The 22281-nt window shown below is 38.6% G+C and overlaps 2 long non-coding RNA genes across 2 annotated transcripts; one reads left to right on the forward strand and one right to left on the reverse strand.

The window, feature by feature from the left end:
• Positions 1–1400: 1400 nt before the first annotated feature.
• On the forward strand, positions 1401–14616 carry LOC127474764 (uncharacterized). Its single transcript, XR_007905977.1, has 3 exons — positions 1401–1987; positions 2045–2349; positions 13389–14616. It is a non-coding gene; the product is annotated as an uncharacterized LOC127474764 (long non-coding RNA).
• Positions 14617–16791: 2175 nt separating this feature from the next.
• On the reverse strand, positions 16792–21069 carry LOC127474758 (uncharacterized). Its single transcript, XR_007905974.1, has 3 exons — positions 20650–21069; positions 20199–20328; positions 16792–17726 (listed from the first exon to the last, which is right to left on the reverse strand). It is a non-coding gene; the product is annotated as an uncharacterized LOC127474758 (long non-coding RNA).
• Positions 21070–22281: the final 1212 nt, after the last annotated feature.

A 22281-nucleotide genomic window follows, 5' to 3' on the forward strand; every position in this document is an offset into this window, starting at 1 on the left:
CCTAAAAAAATTAAAATCAGGAGAGGAGCCAAAAAAATTTTAAATCAGGAAATGAGCCTAAAAATCTTAAAATCAGGAGAAGAGCTTAAGAGAATAAAATAAAGGAGAGCAGCCTAAAAAAATTAAAATCAGGAGAGGAGCCTAAAAAAATTAAAATCAGGAGAGGAGCCTAAAAAAATTAAAATCAGGAGAGGAGCCTAAAAAAAGTAAAATAAGAACAGGAGCCTACAAAAACTAGAATCATGAAAGGAGCCTAAAAAAATTAAAATCAGGAGAGGAGCCTAAAAAAATTAAAACCAGCAGAGGAGCCTAAAAAAATTAAAAGCAGGAGAGGAGCCTAAGAGAATAAAAATCAGGAGAGGAGACTAAAAATCTAAAAATCAGGAGAGGAGCCTAAAAAAATTAAAATCAGGAGAGGAACCTAAAAAAATTAAAATCAGGAGAGGAACCTAAAAAAATTAAAATCAGGAGAGGAGCCTAAAAAAATTAATATCAGGAGAGGAACCTAAAAAAATTAAAATCAGGAGAGGAGCCTAAAAAAATTAAAATCAGCAGAGGAGCCTAAAAATATTAAAATCAGGAGAAGAGCCAAAGAGAATAAAAATCAAGAGAGCAGCCTAAAAAAATTAAAATCAGGAGAGGACACTAAACAAATTAAAATCAGGAGAGGAGTCTAAAAAAATTAAACCAGGAGAGGAGCCTAAAAATCCTAAAATCAGGAGAAGAGCATAAAAACCTAAAAATCAGGAGAGGAGCCTAAAAATCTAAAAATCAGGAGAGGAGCCTAAGAAAATTAAAATCAGGAGAGGAGCCTAAAAAAATTAAAATCAGGAGAGGAGCCTGAAAAAACTAAAATCAGGAGAGGAGTCTAAAAATCTGAAAATCAGGAGAGGAGCCTAAAAATCTTAAAATCAGGAGACGAGCCTAAAATCCTAAAAATCAGGAGAGGAGCCTAAAAAAATTAAAATCAGGAGAAAAGCCTAAAAAAATTTTAAATCAGGAAATGAGCCTAAAAATCTTAAAATCAGGAGAAGAGCCTAAGAGAATAAAAATAAGGAGAGCAGCCTTAAAAAATTAAAATCAGGAGAGGAGCCTAAAAAAATTAAAATCAGGAGAGGAGCCTAAAAAAATTAAAATCAGGAGAGGAGTATAAAAATCTTAAAATCAGGAGACGAGCCTAAGAAAATTAAAATCAGGAGAGCAGCCCAAATAAATTAAAATCAGGAGAGGAGTCTAAAAAAATTAAAATCAGGAGAGGAGCCTAAGAAAATTAAAATCAGGAGAAGAGCCTAAAAAAATTAAAATCAGGAGAGGAGCCTAAAAAAAGTAAAATCAGGACAGGAGCCTACAAAAACTAGAATCATGAGAGGAGTCTAAAAAAATTATTATCAGGAGAGCAGCCTAAAAAAATTAAAATCAGGAGAGGAGCCTAAAAAAATTGAAATCAGGAGAGGAGCCTAAAAATCTAAAAATCAGGGGAGGAGCCAAAAAAAATTAAAATCAGGAAAAGAGCCTAAAAATATTAAAATCAGGAGAAGAGCCTAAGAGAATAAAAATCAAGAGAGCAGCCTAAAAAAATTAAAATCAAGAGAGCAGCCTAAAAAAATTAAAATCAGGAGAGGAGCCTAAAAAAAATTAAAATCAGGACAGGAGCTCAAAAAAATTTTAAATCAGGAAAGGAGCCTAAAAATATTAAAATCAGGAGAAGAGCCTAAGAGAATAAAAATCAAGAGAGCTGCCAAAAAAAATTCAAATCAGGAGAGGAGACTAAACAAATTAAAATCAGGAGAGCAGCCTAAAAAAATTAAAATCAGGAGAGGAGCCTAAAAAAATTAAAATCAGGAGAGGAGCCTAAAACAATTAAAATCAGGAGAGGAGCCTAAAACAATTAAAATCAGGAAAGGAGCCTAAGAGAACAAAAATCTGGAGAGGAGCCTAAAAAAATAAAATCAGGAGAGGAGCCTAAAAAAATTTTAAATCAGGAAAGGTGCCTAAAAAAATTAAAATCAGGAGAGGAGCCCAAAAAAATTTTAAATCAGGAAAGGTGCCTAAAAAAATTAAAATCAGGAGAGGAGCCTAAAAATCTAAAAATCAGGAGAGGGGCCTAATAAAATAAAATCAGGAGAAGGGTCTAAAAATCTAAATCAGGAGAGGAGAGTAAAAAAATTATAATCAGGAGAGGAGCCTGAAAAAACTAAAATCAGGAGAGGAGCCTAAAAATCGGAAATCAGGAGAGGAGCCTAAAAATCTTGAAATCAGGAGAGGAACCTAAAAAATTAAAATCAGGAGAGGAGTATAAAAATCTTAAAATCAGGAGAGGAGCCTAAAAAAACAAAAATCAGGAGAGGAGTCTAAAAAAATTAAAATCAGGAGAGGAGCCAAAAAATCTAAAAATCAGGAGAGGAGCCTAAAAAAAACCAAAAATCAGGAGAGGAGCCTAAAAAAATTAAAATAAGGAGATAAGTCTAAAAAAATTAAAATCAGGAGAGGAGCCTTAAAAAATTTTAATCAGGAGAGGAGCCTTAAAAAATTAAAATCAGGAGAGGAGCCAAAAAAATTTTAAATCAGGAAATGAGCCTAAAAATCTTAAAATCAGGAGAAGAGCATAAGAGAATAAAAATAAGGAGAGCAGCCTAAAAAAATTAAAATGAGGAGAGGAGCCTAAAAAAATTAAAATCAGGAGAGGAGCCTAAAAAAATTAAAATCAGGAGAGGAGCCTAAAAAAATTAAAATCAGGAGAGGAGCCTAAAAAAATTAAAATCAGGAGAGGAGTATAAAAATCTTAAAATCAGGAGACGAGCCTAAGAAAATTAAAATCAGGAGAGCAGCCCAAATAAATTAAAATCAGGAGAGGAGTCTAAAAAAATTAAAATCAGGAGAGGAGCCTAAGAAAATTAAAATCAGGAGAAGAGCCTAAAAAAATTAAAATCAGGAGAGGAGCCTAAAAAAAGTAAAATCAGGACAGGAGCCTACAAAAACTAGAATCATGAGAGGAGTCTAAAAAAATTATTATCAGGAGAGCAGCCTAAAAAAATTAAAATCAGGAGAGGAGCCTAAAAAAATTGAAATCAGGAGAGGAGCCTAAAAATCTAAAAATCAGGGGAGGAGCCAAAAAAAATTAAAATCAGGAAAAGAGCCTAAAAATATTAAAATCAGGAGAAGAGCCTAAGAGAATAAAAATCAAGAGAGCAGCCTAAAAAAATTAAAATCAAGAGAGCAGCCTAAAAAAATTAAAATCAGGAGAGGAGCCTAAAAAAAATTAAAATCAGGACAGGAGCTCAAAAAAATTTTAAATCAGGAAAGGAGCCTAAAAATATTAAAATCAGGAGAAGAGCCTAAGAGAATAAAAATCAAGAGAGCTGCCAAAAAAAATTCAAATCAGGAGAGGAGACTAAACAAATTAAAATCAGGAGAGCAGCCTAAAAAAATTAAAATCAGGAGAGGAGCCTAAAAAAATTAAAATCAGGAGAGGAGCCTAAAACAATTAAAATCAGGAGAGGAGCCTAAAACAATTAAAATCAGGAAAGGAGCCTAAGAGAACAAAAATCTGGAGAGGAGCCTAAAAAAATAAAATCAGGAGAGGAGCCTAAAAAAATTTTAAATCAGGAAAGGTGCCTAAAAAAATTAAAATCAGGAGAGGAGCCCAAAAAAATTTTAAATCAGGAAAGGTGCCTAAAAAAATTAAAATCAGGAGAGGAGCCTAAAAATCTAAAAATCAGGAGAGGGGCCTAATAAAATAAAATCAGGAGAAGGGTCTAAAAATCTAAATCAGGAGAGGAGAGTAAAAAAATTATAATCAGGAGAGGAGCCTGAAAAAACTAAAATCAGGAGAGGAGCCTAAAAATCGGAAATCAGGAGAGGAGCCTAAAAATCTTGAAATCAGGAGAGGAACCTAAAAAATTAAAATCAGGAGAGGAGTATAAAAATCTTAAAATCAGGAGAGGAGCCTAAAAAAACAAAAATCAGGAGAGGAGTCTAGAAAAATTAAAATCAGGAGAGGAGCCAAAAAATCTAAAAATCAGGAGAGGAGCCTAAAAAAAACCAAAAATCAGGAGAGGAGCCTAAAAAAATTAAAATAAGGAGATAAGTCTAAAAAAATTAAAATCAGGAGAGGAGCCTTAAAAAATTTTAATCAGGAGAGGAGCCTTAAAAAATTAAAATCAGGAGAGGAGCCAAAAAAATTTTAAATCAGGAAATGAGCCTAAAAATCTTAAAATCAGGAGAAGAGCATAAGAGAATAAAAATAAGGAGAGCAGCCTAAAAAAATTAAAATGAGGAGAGGAGCCTAAAAAAATTAAAATCAGGAGAGGAGCCTAAAAAAATTAAAATCAGGAGAGGAGCCAAAAAATCTAAAAATCAGGAGAGGAGCCTAAAAAAAACCAAAAATCAGGAGAGGAGCCTAAAAATCTTAAAATCAGGAGAAGAGCATAAGAGAATAAAAATAAGGAGAGCAGCCTAAAAAAATTAAAATGAGGAGAGGAGCCTAAAAAAATTAAAATCAGGAGAGGAGCCTAAAAAAATTAAAATCAGGAGAGGAGCCTAAAAATCTGAAAATCAGGAGAGGAGCCTAAAAAAAACCAAAAATCAGGAGAGGAGCCTAAAAAAATTAAAATAAGGAGATAAGTCTAAAAAAATTAAAATCAGGAGAGGAGCCTTAAAAAATTTTAATCAGGAGAGGAGCCTGAAAAAATTAAAATCAGGAGACGAGCCCAAAAAATTTTAAATCAGGAAATGAGACTAAAAATCTTAAAATCAGGAGAAGAGCCTAAGAGAATAAAAAAAAAGGAGAGCAGCCTAAAAAAATTAAAATCAGGAGAGGAGCCTAAAAATATTAAAAGCAGGAGAGGAGCCTGAAAAACTAAAATCATGAGAGGAGCCTAAAAATCTGAAAATCAGAAGAGGAGCCTAAAAAAAACAAAAATCTGGAGAGGAGCCTAAAAAAATTAAAATCAGGAGAGGAGCCTAAAAATCTGAAAACCAGGAGAGGAGCGTAAAAATGTGAAAACCAGGAGAGGAGCCTAAAAATCTTAAAATCAGGAGACGAGCCTAAAATCCTAAAAATCAGGAGAGGAGCCTAAAAAAATTAAAATCAGGAGAAGAGCATAAGAGAATAAGAATCAGGAGAGAAGCCTAAAAAAATTAAAATCAGGAGAGGAACCTAAAAAAATTAAAATCAGGAGAAGAGCCTAAAAAATTAAAATCAGGAGAGGAGCCTAAAAAAATTAAAATCAGGAGAGGAGCCTAAAAAAATTAAAATCAGGAGAGGAGCCTAAAAAAATTAAAATCAGGAGAGGAGCCTAAAAAAATTAAAATCAGGAGAGGAGCCTAAAAAAACTAGAATCATGAGAGGAGCCTAAAAAAATTAATATCAGGAGAGGAAACTAAAAAAACTAAAATCAGGAGAGGAGAGTAAAAAAATTATAATCAGGAGAGGAGCCTGAAAAAACTAAAATCAGGAGAGGAGCCTAAAAATCGGAAATCAGGAGAGGAGCCTAAAAATCTTGAAATCAGGAGAGGAACCTAAAAAATTAAAATCAGGAGAGGAGTATAAAAATCTTAAAATCAGGAGAGGAGCCTAAAAAAAACAAAAATCAGGAGAGGAGTCTAAAAAAATTAAAATCAGGAGAGGAGCCAAAAAATCTAAAAATCAGGAGAGGAGCCTAAAAAAAACCAAAAATCAGGAGAGGAGCCTAAAAAAATTAAAATAAGGAGATAAGTCTAAAAAAATTAAAATCAGGAGAGGAGCCTTAAAAAATTTTAATCAGGAGAGGAGCCTTAAAAAATTAAAATCAGGAGAGGAGCCAAAAAAATTTTAAATCAGGAGAGGAGCCTAAAAATCTTAAAATCAGGAGAAGAGCCTAAGAGAATAAAAAAAAAGGAGAGGAGCCTAAAAAAATTAAAATCAGGAGAGGAGCCTAAAAAAATTAAAATGAGGAGAGGAGCCTGAAAAACTAAAATCAGGAGAGGAGTATAAAAATCTGAAAATCAGGAGAGGAGCCTAAAAATCTTAAAATCAGGAGAGGGGGCTAATAAAATAAAATCAGGAGAGGAGCCTAAAAAAATTAAAATCAGGAGAGGAGCATAAAAAAATTAAAATCAGGAGAGGAGCCTAAAAATCTAAAAATCAGGAGAGGAGCCTAAAAATCTAAAAATCAGGAGAGGAGCCTAAAAAAAACCAAAATCAGGAGAGGGGCCTAAAAAAATTAAAAATCAGGAGAAGAGTCTAAAAAAATTGCAATCAGGAGAGGAGCCTTAAAAAATTATAATCAGGAGAGGAGCCTGAAAAATCTGAAAATCAGGAGAGGAGCCTAAAAATCTGAAAATCAGGAGAGGAGCCTAAAAATCTAAAAATCAGGAGACGAGCATAAAATCCTAAAAATCAGGAGAGGAGTCTAAAAAAATTAAAATCAGGAGAGGAGCCAAAAAAATTTTAAATCAGGAAATGAGCCTAAAAATCTTAAAATCAGGAGAAGAGCCTAAGAGAATAAAAATAAGAAGAGCAGCCTAAAAAAAATTAAAATCAGGAGAGGATCCTAAAAAAATTAAAATCAGGAGAAGATCCTAAGAGAATAAAAATCAAGAGAGCAGCCTAAAAAAAATTAAAATCAGAAGAGGACACTAAACAAATTAAAATCAGGAGAGGAGTCTAAAAAAAATAAAATCAGGAGAGGAGCATAAAAAAATTAAAAATCAGGAGAGGAGCCTAATAAATTTTAAATCAAGAAATGAGCCTAAAAATCTTAAAATCAGGAGAAGAGCCTAAGAGAATAAAAATAAGGAGAGGAGCCTAAAAAAATTAAAAAAAATGAGAGGAGCCTAAAAAAATTAAAATCAGGAGAGGAGCCTAAACAAATTAAAATAAGGAGAGGAGTATAAAAATCTTAAAATCAGGAGACGAGCCTAAAAATCTAAAAATCAGGAGAGGAGCCTAAAAAAAAACAAAAATCAGGAGAGGAGCCTAAAAAAATTAATATCAGGAGAGGAAACTAAAAAAACTAAAATAAGGAGAGGAGTATAAAAATCTGAAAATCAGGAGAGGAGCCTAAAAATCTAAAAATCAGGAGACGAGCCTTAAATCCTAAAAATCAGGAGAGGAGACTAAAAAAATTAAAATCAGGAGAAGAGCCAAAAAAAAAGTTTAAATCAGGAAATGAGCCTAAAAATCTTAAAATCAGGAGAAGAGCCTAAGAGAATAAAAATAAGGAGAGCAGCCTAAAAAAATTAAAATCAGGAGAGGAGCCAAAAAAAATTAAAATCAGGAAAGGAGTATAAAAATCCTAAAATCTGGAGACGAGCCTAAAAATCTAAAAATCAGGAGAAGAGCCTAAAAAAAAACAAAAATCAGGAGAGGAGCCTAAAAAAATTAAAATCAGGAGAAGATCCTAAGAGAATAAAAATCAAGAGAGCAGCCTAAAAAAATTAAAATCAGGAGAGGACACTAAACAAATTAAAATCAGTAGAGGAGTCTAAAAAAAATAAAATCAGGAGAGGAGCCTAAAAAAAATAAAATTAGGAGAGGAGCCTAAAAAAAATAAAATCAGGAGAGGAGCCTAAAAATCTAAAAATCAGGAGAGGAGCCTAAAAAAAACAAAAATCAGGAGAGGAGCCTAAAAAAATTAAAATCAGGAGAGGAGCCTAAAAATCATAAAATCAGGAGAAGAGCTTAAAAAAATTAAAATCAGGACAAGAGCATACAAAAATTAAAATCAGGACAGGAGCCTACAAAAACTAGAATAATGAGAGGAGCCTAAAAGAATTAATATCAGGAGGGGAGCCTAAAAAAATTAAAACCAGCAGAGGAGCCTAAAAAAATTAAAAGCAGGAGAGGAGTCTAAGAGAACAAAAATCAGGAGAGGAGCCTAAAAATTTAAAAATCAGGAGAGGAGCCAAAAAAAAATTAAAACCAGCAGAGGAGCCTAAAAAAATAAAAATCAGGACAGGAGCCCAAAAAAATTTTAAATCAGGATAGGAGCCTAAAAATATTAAAAGCAGGAGAAGAGCCTAAGAGAATAAAAATCAAGAGAGCAGCCTAAAAAAATTAAAATCAGGAGAGGACACTAAACAAATTAAAATCAGGAGAGGAGTCTAAAAAAATTAAAATCAGGAGAGGAGCCTAAAAATCTTAAAATCAGGAGAAGAGCATGAAAATCTAAAAATCAGGAGAGGAGCCTAAAAATCTAAAAATCAGGAGAGGAGCCTAAAAATCTAAAAATCAGGAGAGGAGCCTAAAAATCTTAAAATCAGGAGAAGAGCATAAGAGAATAAAAATAAGGAGAGCAGCCTAAAAAAATTAAAATGAGGAGAGGAGCCTAAAAAAATTAAAATCAGGAGAGGAGCCTAAAAAAATTAAAATCAGGAGAGGAGCCAAAAAATCTAAAAATCAGGAGAGGAGCCTAAAAAAAACCAAAAATCAGGAGAGGAGCCTAAAAAAATTAAAATAAGGAGATAAGTCTAAAAAAATTAAAATCAGGAGAGGAGCCTTAAAAAATTTTAATCAGGAGAGGAGCCTGAAAAAATTAAAATCAGGAGACGAGCCCAAAAAATTTTAAATCAGGAAATGAGACTAAAAATCTTAAAATCAGGAGAAGAGCCTAAGAGAATAAAAAAAAAGGAGAGCAGCCTAAAAAAATTAAAATCAGGAGAGGAGCCTAAAAATATTAAAAGCAGGAGAGGAGCCTGAAAAACTAAAATCATGAGAGGAGCCTAAAAATCTGAAAATCAGGAGAGGAGCCTAAAAAAAACAAAAATCTGGAGAGGAGCCTAAAAAAATTAAAATCAGGAGAGGAGCCTAAAAATCTGAAAACCAGGAGAGGAGCGTAAAAATGTGAAAACCAGGAGAGGAGCCTAAAAATCTTAAAATCAGGAGACGAGCCTAAAATCCTAAAAATCAGGAGAGGAGCCTAAAAAAATTAAAATCAGGAGAAGAGCATAAGAGAATAAGAATCAGGAGAGAAGCCTAAAAAAATTAAAATCAGGAGAGGAACCTAAAAAAATTAAAATCAGGAGAAGAGCCTAAAAAATTAAAATCAGGAGAGGAGCCTAAAAAAATTAAAATCAGGAGAGGAGCCTAAAAAAATTAAAATCAGGAGAGGAGCCTAAAAAAATTAAAATCAGGAGAGGAGCCTAAAAAAATTAAAATCAGGAGAGGAGCCTAAAAAAACTAGAATCATGAGAGGAGCCTAAAAAAATTAATATCAGGAGAGGAAACTAAAAAAACTAAAATCAGGAGAGGAGCCTGAAAAAAGAAAAATCAGGAGAGGAGCCTAAAAAAAGAAAAATCAGGAGAGGAGCCTAAAAAAAGAAAAATCAGGAGAGGAGCCTAAAAAAAGAAAAATCAGGAGAGGAGCCTAAAAATCTAAAAATCAGGAGAGGAGCCAAAAAAAATTAAAACCAGCAGAGGAGCCTAAAAAAATAAAAATCAGGACAGGAGCCCAAAAAAATTTTAAATCAGGAAAGGAGCCTAAAAATATTAAAATCAGGAGAAGAGCCTAAGAGAATAAAAATCAAGAGAGCAGCCAAAAAAAATTAAAATCAGGAGAGGAGACTAAAAAAATTAAAACCAGGAGAGGAGCCTAAAAAAATTAAAATCAGACGAGGAGCCCAAAAAAATTAAAATCAAGAGAGGAGCCTACAAAAATTAAAATCAGGACAGGAGCCTACAAAAACTAGAATCATGAGAGGAGCCTAAAAAAATTAAAATCAGGAGAGGAAACTATAAAAACTAAAATCAGGAGAGGAGCCTAAAAAAATTAAAATCAGGAAAGGAGTATAAAAATCTTAAAATCTGGAGACGAGCCTAAAATACTAAAAATCAGGAGAGGAGCCTAAAAAAATTAAAATCAGGAGAGGAGACTAAAAAAATTAAAATCTGGAGAGGAGACTAAAAAAATTAAAATCAGGAGAGGAGTCTAAAAAAATTAAAACCAGGAGAGGAGCCCAAAAAAATTTTAAATCAGGAAAGGTGCCTAAAAAAATTAAAATCAGGAGAGGAGCCTAAGAAAATTAAAATCAGGAGAGGAGCCCAAATAAATTAAAATCAGGAGAGAAGCCTAAAAAAATTAAAATCAGGAGAGGAACCTAAAAAAATTAAAACCAGGAGAGGAGCCCAAAAAAATTTTAAATCAGGAAAGGTGCCTAAAAAAATTAAAATCAGGAGAGGAGCCTAAAAATCTAAAAATCAGGAGAGGGGCTTAATAAAATAAAATCAGGAGAAGAGTCTAAAAGTCTAAAAATCAGGAGAGGAGACTTAAAAAATTATAATCAGGAGAGGAGCCTGAAAAAATTAAATCAGGAGAGGAGCCTAAAAATGTTAAAATCAGGAGAAGAGTCTAAAATGCTAAAAATCAGGAGAGGAGCCTAAAAAAAACAAAAATCAGGAGAGGAGCCTAATAAATTTTAAATCAAGAAATGAGCCTAAAAATCTTAAAATCAGGAGAAGAGCCTAAGAGAATAAAAATAAGGAGAGGAGCCTAAAAAAATTAAAAAAAAGGAGAGGAGCCTAAAAAAATTAAAATCAGGAGAGGAGCCTAAAAAAATTAAAATAAGGAGAGGAGTATAAAAATCTTAAAATCAGGAGACGAGCCTAAAAATCTAAAAATCAGGAGAGGAGCCTAAAAAAAAACAAAAATCAGGAGAGGAGCCTAAAAAAATTAATATCAGGAGAGGGAACTAAAAAAACAAAAATCAGGAGAGGAGCCTAAAAAAAGAAAAATCAGGAGAGGAGCCTAAAAAAATTGAAATCAGGAGTGGAGCCTAAAAATCTAAAAATCAGGAGAGGAGCCAAAAAAAATTAAAACCAGCAGAGGAGCCTAAAAAAATAAAAATCAGGACAGGAGCCCAAAAAAATTTTAAATCAGGAAAGGAGCCTAAAAATATTAAAATCAGGAGAAGAGCCTAAGAGAATAAAAATCAAGAGAGCAGCCAAAAAAAATATAAAATCAGGAGAGGAGACTAAAAAAATTAAAATGAGGAGAGGAGTCTAAAAAAATTAAAACCAGCAGAGGAGCCTAAAACAATTTAAATCAGACGAGGAGCCCAAAAAAATAAAAATCAGGAGAGGAGCCTAAAAAAATTAAAATCAGGAGAGGAGCCTAAAAAAATTAAAATCAGGAGAGGAGCCTAAAAAAATTAAAATCAGGAGAGGAGCCTAAAAAAACTAGAATCATGAGAGGAGCCTAAAAAAATTAATATCAGGAGAGGAAACTAAAAAAACTAAAATCAGGAGAGGAGCCTGAAAAAAGAAAAATCAGGAGAGGAGCCTAAAAAAAGAAAAATCAGGAGAGGAGCCTAAAAAAAGAAAAATCAGGAGAGGAGCCTAAAAAAAGAAAAATCAGGAGAGGAGCCTAAAAATCTAAAAATCAGGAGAGGAGCCAAAAAAAATTAAAACCAGCAGAGGAGCCTAAAAAAATAAAAATCAGGACAGGAGCCCAAAAAAATTTTAAATCAGGAAAGGAGCCTAAAAATATTAAAATCAGGAGAAGAGCCTAAGAGAATAAAAATCAAGAGAGCAGCCAAAAAAAATTAAAATCAGGAGAGGAGACTAAAAAAATTAAAACCAGGAGAGGAGCCTAAAAAAATTAAAATCAGACGAGGAGCCCAAAAAAATTAAAATCAAGAGAGGAGCCTACAAAAATTAAAATCAGGACAGGAGCCTACAAAAACTAGAATCATGAGAGGAGCCTAAAAAAATTAAAATCAGGAGAGGAAACTATAAAAACTAAAATCAGGAGAGGAGCCTAAAAAAATTAAAATCAGGAAAGGAGTATAAAAATCTTAAAATCTGGAGACGAGCCTAAAATACTAAAAATCAGGAGAGGAGCCTAAAAAAATTAAAATCAGGAGAGGAGACTAAAAAAATTAAAATCTGGAGAGGAGACTAAAAAAATTAAAATCAGGAGAGGAGTCTAAAAAAATTAAAACCAGGAGAGGAGCCCAAAAAAATTTTAAATCAGGAAAGGTGCCTAAAAAAATTAAAATCAGGAGAGGAGCCTAAGAAAATTAAAATCAGGAGAGGAGCCCAAATAAATTAAAATCAGGAGAGAAGCCTAAAAAAATTAAAATCAGGAGAGGAACCTAAAAAAATTAAAACCAGGAGAGGAGCCCAAAAAAATTTTAAATCAGGAAAGGTGCCTAAAAAAATTAAAATCAGGAGAGGAGCCTAAAAATCTAAAAATCAGGAGAGGGGCTTAATAAAATAAAATCAGGAGAAGAGTCTAAAAGTCTAAAAATCAGGAGAGGAGACTTAAAAAATTATAATCAGGAGAGGAGCCTGAAAAAATTAAATCAGGAGAGGAGCCTAAAAATGTTAAAATCAGGAGAAGAGTCTAAAATGCTAAAAATCAGGAGAGGAGCCTAAAAAAAACAAAAATCAGGAGAGGAGCCTAATAAATTTTAAATCAAGAAATGAGCCTAAAAATCTTAAAATCAGGAGAAGAGCCTAAGAGAATAAAAATAAGGAGAGGAGCCTAAAAAAATTAAAAAAAAGGAGAGGAGCCTAAAAAAATTAAAATCAGGAGAGGAGCCTAAAAAAATTAAAATAAGGAGAGGAGTATAAAAATCTTAAAATCAGGAGACGAGCCTAAAAATCTAAAAATCAGGAGAGGAGCCTAAAAAAAAACAAAAATCAGGAGAGGAGCCTAAAAAAATTAATATCAGGAGAGGGAACTAAAAAAACAAAAATCAGGAGAGGAGCCTAAAAAAAGAAAAATCAGGAGAGGAGCCTAAAAAAATTGAAATCAGGAGTGGAGCCTAAAAATCTAAAAATCAGGAGAGGAGCCAAAAAAAATTAAAACCAGCAGAGGAGCCTAAAAAAATAAAAATCAGGACAGGAGCCCAAAAAAATTTTAAATCAGGAAAGGAGCCTAAAAATATTAAAATCAGGAGAAGAGCCTAAGAGAATAAAAATCAAGAGAGCAGCCAAAAAAAATATAAAATCAGGAGAGGAGACTAAAAAAATTAAAATGAGGAGAGGAGTCTAAAAAAATTAAAACCAGCAGAGGAGCCTAAAACAATTTAAATCAGACGAGGAGCCCAAAAAAATAAAAATCAGGAGAGGAGCCTAAAAAAATTAAAATCAGGAGAGGAGCCTAAAAAAATTAAAATCAGGAAGGAAGCCTAAGAGAATAAAAATCAGGAGAGGAGACTAAAAATCTAAAAATCTGGAGAGGAGCCTAAAAAAATTAAAATCAGGAGGGGAGCCTAAGAGAATAAAAATCAGGAGAGGAGACTAAAAATCTAAAAATCAGGAGAGGAGCCTAAAAAAATTAATATCAGGAGAGGAGCCTAAAAAAATTAAAATCAGGAGAGAAGCCAAATATCTAAAAATCAGGAGAGGAGCCTAAAAAAATTAAAATCAGCAGAGGAGCCTAAGAGAATCAAAATCTGGAGAGGAGACTGAAAATTTAAAAATCAGGAGAGGAGCGTAAAAAAATTAAAATCAGGAGAGGAGCCTAAAAAAATTAAAATCAGGAGAGGAGCCTTAAAAAATTATAATCAGGAGAGGAGCCTGAAAAAACTAAAATCAGGAGAGGAGCCTAAAAATCTGAAAATCAGGAGAGGAGCCTAAAGTCCTAAAAATCAGGAGAGGAGCTTAAAAAATTCAAAATCAGGAGAGGAGCCAAAAAAATTTTAAATCAGGAAATGAGCCTAAAAATCTTAAAATCAGGAGAACAGCGTAAGAGAATAAAAATAAGGAGAGCAGCCTAAAAAAATTAAAATTAGGAGAGGAGCCTAAAAAAATTTAAATCAGGAGAAGAGCCTAGAAAAATTAAAATCAGGACAGGAGCCTACAAAAATTAAAATCAGGACAGGAGCCTACGAAAACTAGAATCATGAGAGGAGCCTAAAAAAATTAATATCAGGAGAGGAGCCTAAAAAAACAAAAATCAGGAGAGGAGCCTAAAAAAATTGAAATCAGGAGAGGAGCCTAAAAATCTAAAAATCAGGAGAGAAGCCAAAAAAAATTAAAACCAGCAGAGGAGCCTAAAAAAATTAAAATCAGGACAGGAGCCCAAAAAAATTTTAAATCAGGAAAGGAGCCTAAAAATATTAAAATCAGGAGAAGAGCCTAAGAGAATTAAAATCAAGAGAGCAGCCTAAAAAAATTAAAATCAGGAGAGGAGCCTAAAATAATCAAAATCAGACGAGGAGCCCAAAAAAATTAAAATCAGGAGAGGACACTAAACAAATTAAAATCAGGAGAGGAGTCTAAAAAAATTAAAACCAGGAGAGTAGCCTAAAAATCTTAAAATCAGGAGAAGAGTCTAAAAAAATTAAAATCCGGAGAGGAGCCTTAAAAAATTATAATCAGGAGAGGAGCCTGAAAAAACTAAAATCAGGAGAGGAGCCTAAAAATCTGAAAATCAGGAGAGGAGCCTAAAAATCTTAAAATCAGGAGATGAGCCTAAAAATCTTAAAATCAGGAGACGAGCCTAAAATCCTAAAAATCAGGAGAGGAGCCTAAAGAAATTAAAATCAGGAGAGGAGCCTTAAAAATTTTAAATCAGGAAATGAGCCTAATAATCTTAAAATCAGGAGAAGAGCCTAAGAGAATAAAAATAAGGAGAGCAGCCTAAAAAAATTAAAATCAGGAGAGGAGCCTAAAAAAATTAAAATCAGGAGAGGAGTATAAACATCTTAAAATCAGGAGACGAGCCTAAAAATCTAAAAATCAGGAGAGGAGCCTAAAAAAAACCAAAATCAGGAGAGGAGCCTAAAAAATTTAAAATCAGGAGAGGAGCCTACAAAAATTAAAATCAGGACAGGAGCCTACAAAAACTAGAATCATGAGAGGAGCCTAAAAAAATTAAAACCAGCAGAGGAGCCTAAAAAAATTAAAACCAGCAGAGGAGCCTAAAAAAATTACAAGCAGGAGAGGAGCCTAAGAGAATAAAAATCAGGAGAGGAGACTAAAAATCTAAAAATCAGGAGAGGAGCCTTAAAAAATTAATATCAGGAGAGGAACCTAAAAAATCTAAAATCAGGAGAGGAGCCTAAGAAAATAAAAATCAGGAGAGGAGACTAAAAACCTTAAAATCAGGAGAGGAGCCTGAAAAAATTAAAATCAGGACAGGAGACTAATACAATAAAAATCAGGGGAGCAGCCTAAAAAAATTAAAATCAGGAGAGGAGCCTGAAAAAATTAAAATGAGGAGAGGAGCCTGAAAAAATTAAAATGAGGAGAGGAGCCTGAAAAAATTAAAATGAGGAGAGGAGCCTGAAAACAGTAAAATCAGGACAGAGGACTAATACAATAAAAATCAGGAGAGAAGCCTGAGAAATTTAAAATCAGGAGAGGAGCCTGAAAAAATTACTATCAGGAGAGACCCAGAACTCACCCAAGTCTCCCCAGAAAACTACCAGAAACTGATTTAAATCTTACCAAAAATGACCCAGAGCTCACCCAAATCTCCCTAAAAAATGACCAGAAACTGATTCAAATCTCCCCAAAAAAGACACAAAAATTGATCCAATTCACCCCTAAAATTGATCCAGAACTGACACAAAACTGGCCCAATTCACCTCAAAAACTAACTCCAAATTGGCCCAAAACCTGACCTAAAAATGCAAAAAACCCCCCCCAAAACTGACCCAAAATGATACAAAATCAGCCCCAAATATGACCAGAAACTGACCCCAAAACCCCAAAACACTGATACCAAGACTCACCCAAATCTCCCCAAAAAATAACACAAAAGTCAGCCCAATCACCCCAAAAAATGACCAGAAATTGACCCAAAATTACCGCAAAAATAGACCCAAAACTCACCCAAATCACCCCAAAAAGCGACCAGAAAGTCAGCCAAATCACCCCATAAAATGACCCAGAACTCACCCAAATCTCCCCAAAAAATCACCCACAAGTCAGCCAAATCACCCCATAAAATTACCAGAAACTGACCCAAATCACCCCCCAAAATGACCCAGAACTCACCCAAATCTCCCCAAAGAATGACCAGAAACTTAGCAAAAAAAACCCCAATAAATGACCCAAAACTGACCCAAATCTCCCCTAAAAAATGATCCGTCACCCAAATCTCCCCAAAAAATGACCAGAAACTGACCCAAATCTCCCCCAAAAATGACCAGAAACTCACAAAAAATAACCCCCAAAAATGATCAGAAACTGACACAAATCTCCCCAACAAATGACCCAAACTTTATTTCTTTTCTTAGCAACAAATCCCTTCCTTTGCTCCCCTCTGGCCCTGCCCACACGGCCCCAGTTCAGCTCTCAGTGAGTTCTTGCTTCTGGGCAGCGACTCCTCTGCCTCTTGCTGGGGCGGCAGCAGCTCCTGTGCCGGCAGGGAGAGGGACCCCGAGCCAGGAGAGGGACCCCGAGCCAGGAGAGGGACCCCGAGCCAGGAGAGGGACCCCAGAGCCCCTACAGAGACCCCAGAGCCATTATAGGGACCCCAGAGCCACGATAGAAACCCCAGAGTCCCTACAGAGACCCCAGAGCCATTATAGGGACCCCAGAGCCCTCCAGAGCCCCTATAGAGACCCCAGAGCCATTACAGGGACCCCAGAGCCCTCCAGAGCCCCTTGCTGGGTCACAGCCCCTCTTCTCCCGCCCAAACCCACCTTTCTGGCTGCAGCTGCTTTTCTTCTCTGGCTCCCCCTTCCTTCCCCAGGGAGCTTTGCCTTGTTCTTTGGCCAGGCTCCAGCTGCAGCTCAAGGGCAAAGCTGCAACTACAATTCCCCCTTCGGGTTTTTCACCTGAAAAACAAAGGCTTGGGCCAAACTCTGACCAGTCACTCGCTGAACACGAGACATCAAACAGGGCACACAGAATAAAATGCATCCAACTCTAAATCATGTTACAATGACTGTCCACCCCAATCCAGCACTGACATTAAAAACCTTCAAGCAATCAAAAAGACCTCCAAACATCCCTTAGATAGAGAAAAGCACACCAGGAACGAATGCAAAAAGAAAAATTCCAAACAATGCTCAATTAAATAACCATGGACTGATATAAAACATGTTTAGGGAACTTAAACCACTTCTTCCCATTATTCTCCATCAGAAATTACCCTTATTTAAGTTCTCCTTTTAACACTTCATTAAAACTGACTTATTAGGAAATGGTTTGAACCAAACTTCATAACTTGATGACTCCAGGGTTTGTGCTCCTTGACTTTGGCCTGAAGGGGTTTGGAACACAGGCTTTGTTCTGGAGAGCTTTTCCCCAATCTACAAACCCTTCTGCAAATGGGACTCCCTTCCCTCAGGGTTCGGTGGCCTCTGGTTTTCCTGAAGGCTGGGGGGGATCTGGGAGCCAAATCCCAAGGGATCCAGCCCAGCTCTGCACACACACACACACACATTTCCAGCTGGTCACAGTCTCACGGGGGCCACCACCACTCAGCACATTTGCACACAAACAGCCCTCTGAGTTCCTGGCACTGGGTCTGATGGACTAAGAAATGATCAGTCTGGTGGTTTGCCCTCAGAGGAGTAAGATCCAATGATGCATTTCTATTTTCATGACAATATAACCTGGAAAACACAAACATATTTCTGCTTCATGTGCAATTTAAAATTCAAAGACACAGAAACATTCCTAGAGTTCAAGTCCCCAGGTTTGGTTCCAAATGTCACTCGGTCCCCCTGGGACAAGAACAGTGGCACACACGGACTCAACAGCCCTGCACAAGCCCAGGAGTGGGGGGGAAATATCCTTGAGAGCACTGCTGCATTTCAAAAAGAAGTCAGTCACATCAACTCTGTAACAAATAAAAAAGAGAAGCCAAAATAAATAACTGTAGACGGGGTATCAAGTACCTTGAGAATACCAATAAGAAAAAACTAAGAATAAAGGCATCTATTTGAAGTACAAAGAGTTTGGGAGACACCATTTGTTTGCCACAAAGCCTTTATTTTGTTGGCTCTTCTATAGTTAGAACCCAAACCTTACCCTCCCACAAAAAGCAGAAAACCTCTTCAGAGAGTTAGGAGATGGAGTCAGTTTGGATTAATGGGAAGAACATCTCTGGAGACAAAATAAAGCAGAGAAAATAACCCCATCCTCAACAACAGAGCTGCCTCCCCACTGCCTGCCCCTGGACACTTGCTCTGGGGGTGACAGAGCCTGAAGTCTCCTGCCTAGTCCTGGGCAATACTTCCTGGGGACCACAGCACCACTGAGTTCCTAAAAATATCACAGGTTGGGCAGGTGCTTGGATTTTGTCTGGATTAACTCCCCTTCTTCCTTTCCAGGTGCTGCCCTACTCATTGTAATGGTGCTTGTACTCCCTGAGCCATTCCCTCCCCCATCCAACCATCCCTTGTGCCCTCTCTGACAAGGACAGTGGGTCCAGGTGTTCTGCCACGCTCCCAGGGCACAGGGGGGGACTGTGGAGCCACCCTCGAGGGGGGAAACGTGCCCTGCCTGCCCTGCCCAGGGAAAGGGAACTGCCCCAGTGCTCCCCAGCACAAGGCACCCTTGGAAATGTCCACTGCAATGGGACACTCAGGGACAGCAACAAGCACTGCACGAGGCTGCTCTGGCACAGGACCAATTTTAGCCTCAGCTTTTCTCTGGACCACTTCACTTTGTTTGCCACCTCATCCTGCAGTCAGAACTTGCTGTCCTTGCAACCTTTCAGGGTGACCAAAAATGAGAGAGGCCTCTGCTCCAGCACCCACAAGGGCCTGATCCATCTGACAGGATCCATTTTTCCAGGGAATTCAAAGCTCCACCTGAGGACTAGGGTCTTTTCTCACCCATCCCTGTGCTGCAGCTTGGCCTCCATCTCACTGTGCTTTCAGTTCCCTCCATGGTTGAACACTGGCAGCCCTGGCCCTGGGCGGAGCTCGGCATCCTGATCCCATCCCTCCTGGCCCCCGGAACCGCTGACTCAGCAATGGGGGGCCCTCCATTGCCAAGGGCACGGGCCCGTCGGGGCTCACGGGGGGAGCAGGAGGGCGAAGGCTCCAGCCCTGCTGCTACAACCTTCCACCACTACAGCCAACAGAGGAGCCTCTCCAGCCCTGCCTCCCAAGGCATCCTCAACAAACCCAGCCCAGCTCCACAGGACAAACTGCTCCCTGTCTGCCCAGGCCAGTCTAATCCCAGAGGCTCCCAGGGTCATGCAAAACAACTGCCCAGGAGATCAGAGACCCCAGTCCATCTCTTCCTAGCACAGGTTTGGGTTAGTTTGGCAAACAGACCAACTGAGGAATTCCCCAATGTTTTCCCAGTTTGACCCCTGTCACACCAATCACCTTAACACTGCCAGTCCATAATTCTCCCTCTCTTGGGTTAAGGACTGAGCAAGTTGGACCTGTGTCTGAGCAGGACATGTGCAAACCAAATGCTGGGGACTGGAACACACACCTGGCACTCCTGCAGCTCTCACAGTCACATTCCAGAGAAAACAGCCAATTGCACCCTCACTGCTCATTTCTTAATCCCAATCCCACACTTGTTTGGCACTTGGAGCACCGCTTTTAGAACCCAATTACAGCCCATTAGAGAGCTCCCTGTCTAGCAGGGACAGGGACCCCTGGGATACTCTCAGCAATGCCTGAATCCATGGCAGGGACCTTGCTTTGAGCTCCCCAGGGCCGGGCACCCCGAGGATCTCCCCGAATAATCCTTTCGGTGCGCGCTGGAGTCCTCGGGGTGCCCCAACCCGGGGGGCACCAACAGCACTGTCCCTCCAGGGGGCCAATTTGGTCCTAAACTGCAGGGGGATCTTGCCTGTGTCCCAGACTGGTCCGGAGATCTGAGGCCCTTCCCGAGAAAATCTCGGTGCCGGCGTGAAGGGCCAGAGATCCCTTGGAGCCACGGGAGAGCAGGCACAGAGTCCCTCCTGGGGGGCAATTTGCCTGCCTGAAAACAGCTCTTCAAAGGAGCCTCTAAGACTCAGCTGGTGACTTTTAGAAGCCAGGCATTCCTTGCTTACAACACCCTGCCATGATCCCAGCCCCACGGGGGTCCTGGCAATCCGCTCCCAAAGGGCACACGGAGGGGTCTCCACTGCAGCTGATGGGAGGGGTCAGCATTACAGGAGGGCTCATTTTCCTTCCCTGCATTCCTGTTCCACATTCAGGACATTTCCCAACACTTATCACCATACACAACTACCCTTAGAAGGTTTCCAAGGGGCTTCACCGAGGGCCTTCCCAGGTCTGCTCTGTCTGGAGCCCTCCAAGTCCTCAGTGCCTGCCTGAGGAACCTCAACACAACTCACCTGCTTACACAGCAACTTGGTGCTGCTTGCCTGCTGCCTCACTTCCCTTCTTCCTTCTTTCTTCACCTCCCTTGCTTGGTCCCTTTCAATCCCTGGGCTCAGCTCTGTGCACTTTCCAGGCTCCATCCCACTGCAAAAAGGATTAGCCCTTGTTACATCTCAACACTCAGAGAGCATTCCCCCTTTTTTCTTAACACTGGGCCATCAGGCCAGGGTCTCATTATTTAAAGCACAGTTTGACTCCTCAGTGACAACAACAGCTACAGCCCTGAATCCTAACACAGGCTGAGACACAAACACGGATGGGAACTCTTAAGGATCCACTTTGTCCTGCTCACCAATCAAAAGGAGCTTTCTGAACTCAAGAATAACAGACCCCAGGTCCTTTTACTGCAACTTTACCTGCTATAAATGTGACCCACCAGACCTGCAAAGGCCCTTCCCACTTCACCTGCAGGGCTGGCAGTGCCACCACTGGACACGGCCCCAGTGGCCGGGCAGGAACGGAGGGGCTGGGGCGTCCAATCCATCGGCCCAGGCGGCACCAGGAGTTCCTGCAGTTCCTGAGGGGAGAGCCTCAAGCCAACAAAGGATTAGGAAGAATATTTTAAACTTCAATGTGTCTATCTCCTGGAATATGGGGACTTTGATAAGTCCTACTGGTGCAACAAGGACACACTCAAGGCTATCTATTAAAAGGATCTACCAGCACTCAAAAGCTATCACTGTCCTTCTGTCAGGGGGAACGCAGCAAACTCTCTTTGCCAGGAGCCTCCAGGAGGACTTCCAGCTTTTGGGGCTCCCTTTTAACCATTTTTCCCATAACTGGAGCTGGGACTATCACCTGCCCTACAGGGGGAACAGCCCACAAAGTTCACCATCAGGGATGCCATTAACTGAAAGTCCCTTCTCAGGGGGGTCACTGCACACCTTGGCCTTTGTTTGCCCTCCCCACCAAAGATGCTTCCAACAGTTCTGACACATCTGGCAGACCCAGAGCTCTCCTCAGGGAATGCTTCAGCTGCTTAAAGGCTGCCCTTGCACCATCTATTCAAAAAGTCGCCATAACAGTCTTACCACACATCCCGAGGGAGCAATGCAGAGTCCAGCCCGTCCCACCATTCCCAGCAAGGCAGTTCATGGGCTGTCTGGGGCTCAGGGAGGAGTCACGGGGCTTCTCTTCTTCCTGCCTGCTTGCCCCATTTTCTCCTGCAAAAGCAAAGCTTTCTTGGCTTTCCTTGCTCAAGGAGATGCAAAGGCCATCTTTTAAATCCAATACTGGAAACTCCTCCAGGTTGTCATTCAAGGTGCTTCTCTCAGGTCCTGCACTAATCAATCATCTTGTCCACTGGTTTTCTTGGCAGGTTCTTGCATTCACGTCCTACAAGCAAACCAGGAGGAGCCAATTTAGCTGTTCCTGCAACCAATCCAGTCTGGCATTCTGATTTTAAAGGATACTGGGTTGGCCTTACCCATAGAGATCCCACATCAGGGGTAATACCTACAGGTTCTGCCCTCTTCCACTCTCCTGCAGCTCCACTGGCCCACACCACAGGAACAACTGCAGCTGCCACTTCAGTCAGGGCCTTGCTGCTGACAGGAGTTATTCCCTGCACAACAAGAGCTGCTGCTTGGACACATTTAGTTTCAGCAATTACAGTGTCAAGAGCCCCAGTTTTCAATTCCATTTCTGCCTCAACTTTTCCAGCCCATCACTTCCTAGCAGAGGTTTGGGTGAGTTTGGCAAAAACACAAACTGAGGAATTCCCCAATGTTTTCCCAGTTTGACCCCTGTCACACCAATCACCTTAACACTGCCAGTCCATAATTCTCATTCTGCTGTGTTCAGGACTGAGGAAATTGTACTTGTGTCTGAGCAGGACATGTGCAAACCAAATGCTGGGGACTGGAACACACACCTGGCACTCCTGCAGCTCTCACAGTCACATTCCAGAGAAAACAGCCAACTGCACCCTCACTGCTCATTTCTTAATCCCAATCCCACACTTCTTTGGCACTTGGAGCACCGCTTTTAGAACCCAATTACAGCCCATTAGAGAGCTCCCTGTCTAGCAGGGACAGG

Source organism: Manacus candei, unplaced genomic scaffold, assembly GCF_025592945.1.
Source record: "Manacus candei isolate 608988 ecotype Guabito, Panama unplaced genomic scaffold, ASM2559294v1 h1tg000044l, whole genome shotgun sequence".
In the NCBI taxonomy this organism is placed as follows: domain Eukaryota; kingdom Metazoa; phylum Chordata; class Aves; order Passeriformes; family Pipridae; genus Manacus; species Manacus candei.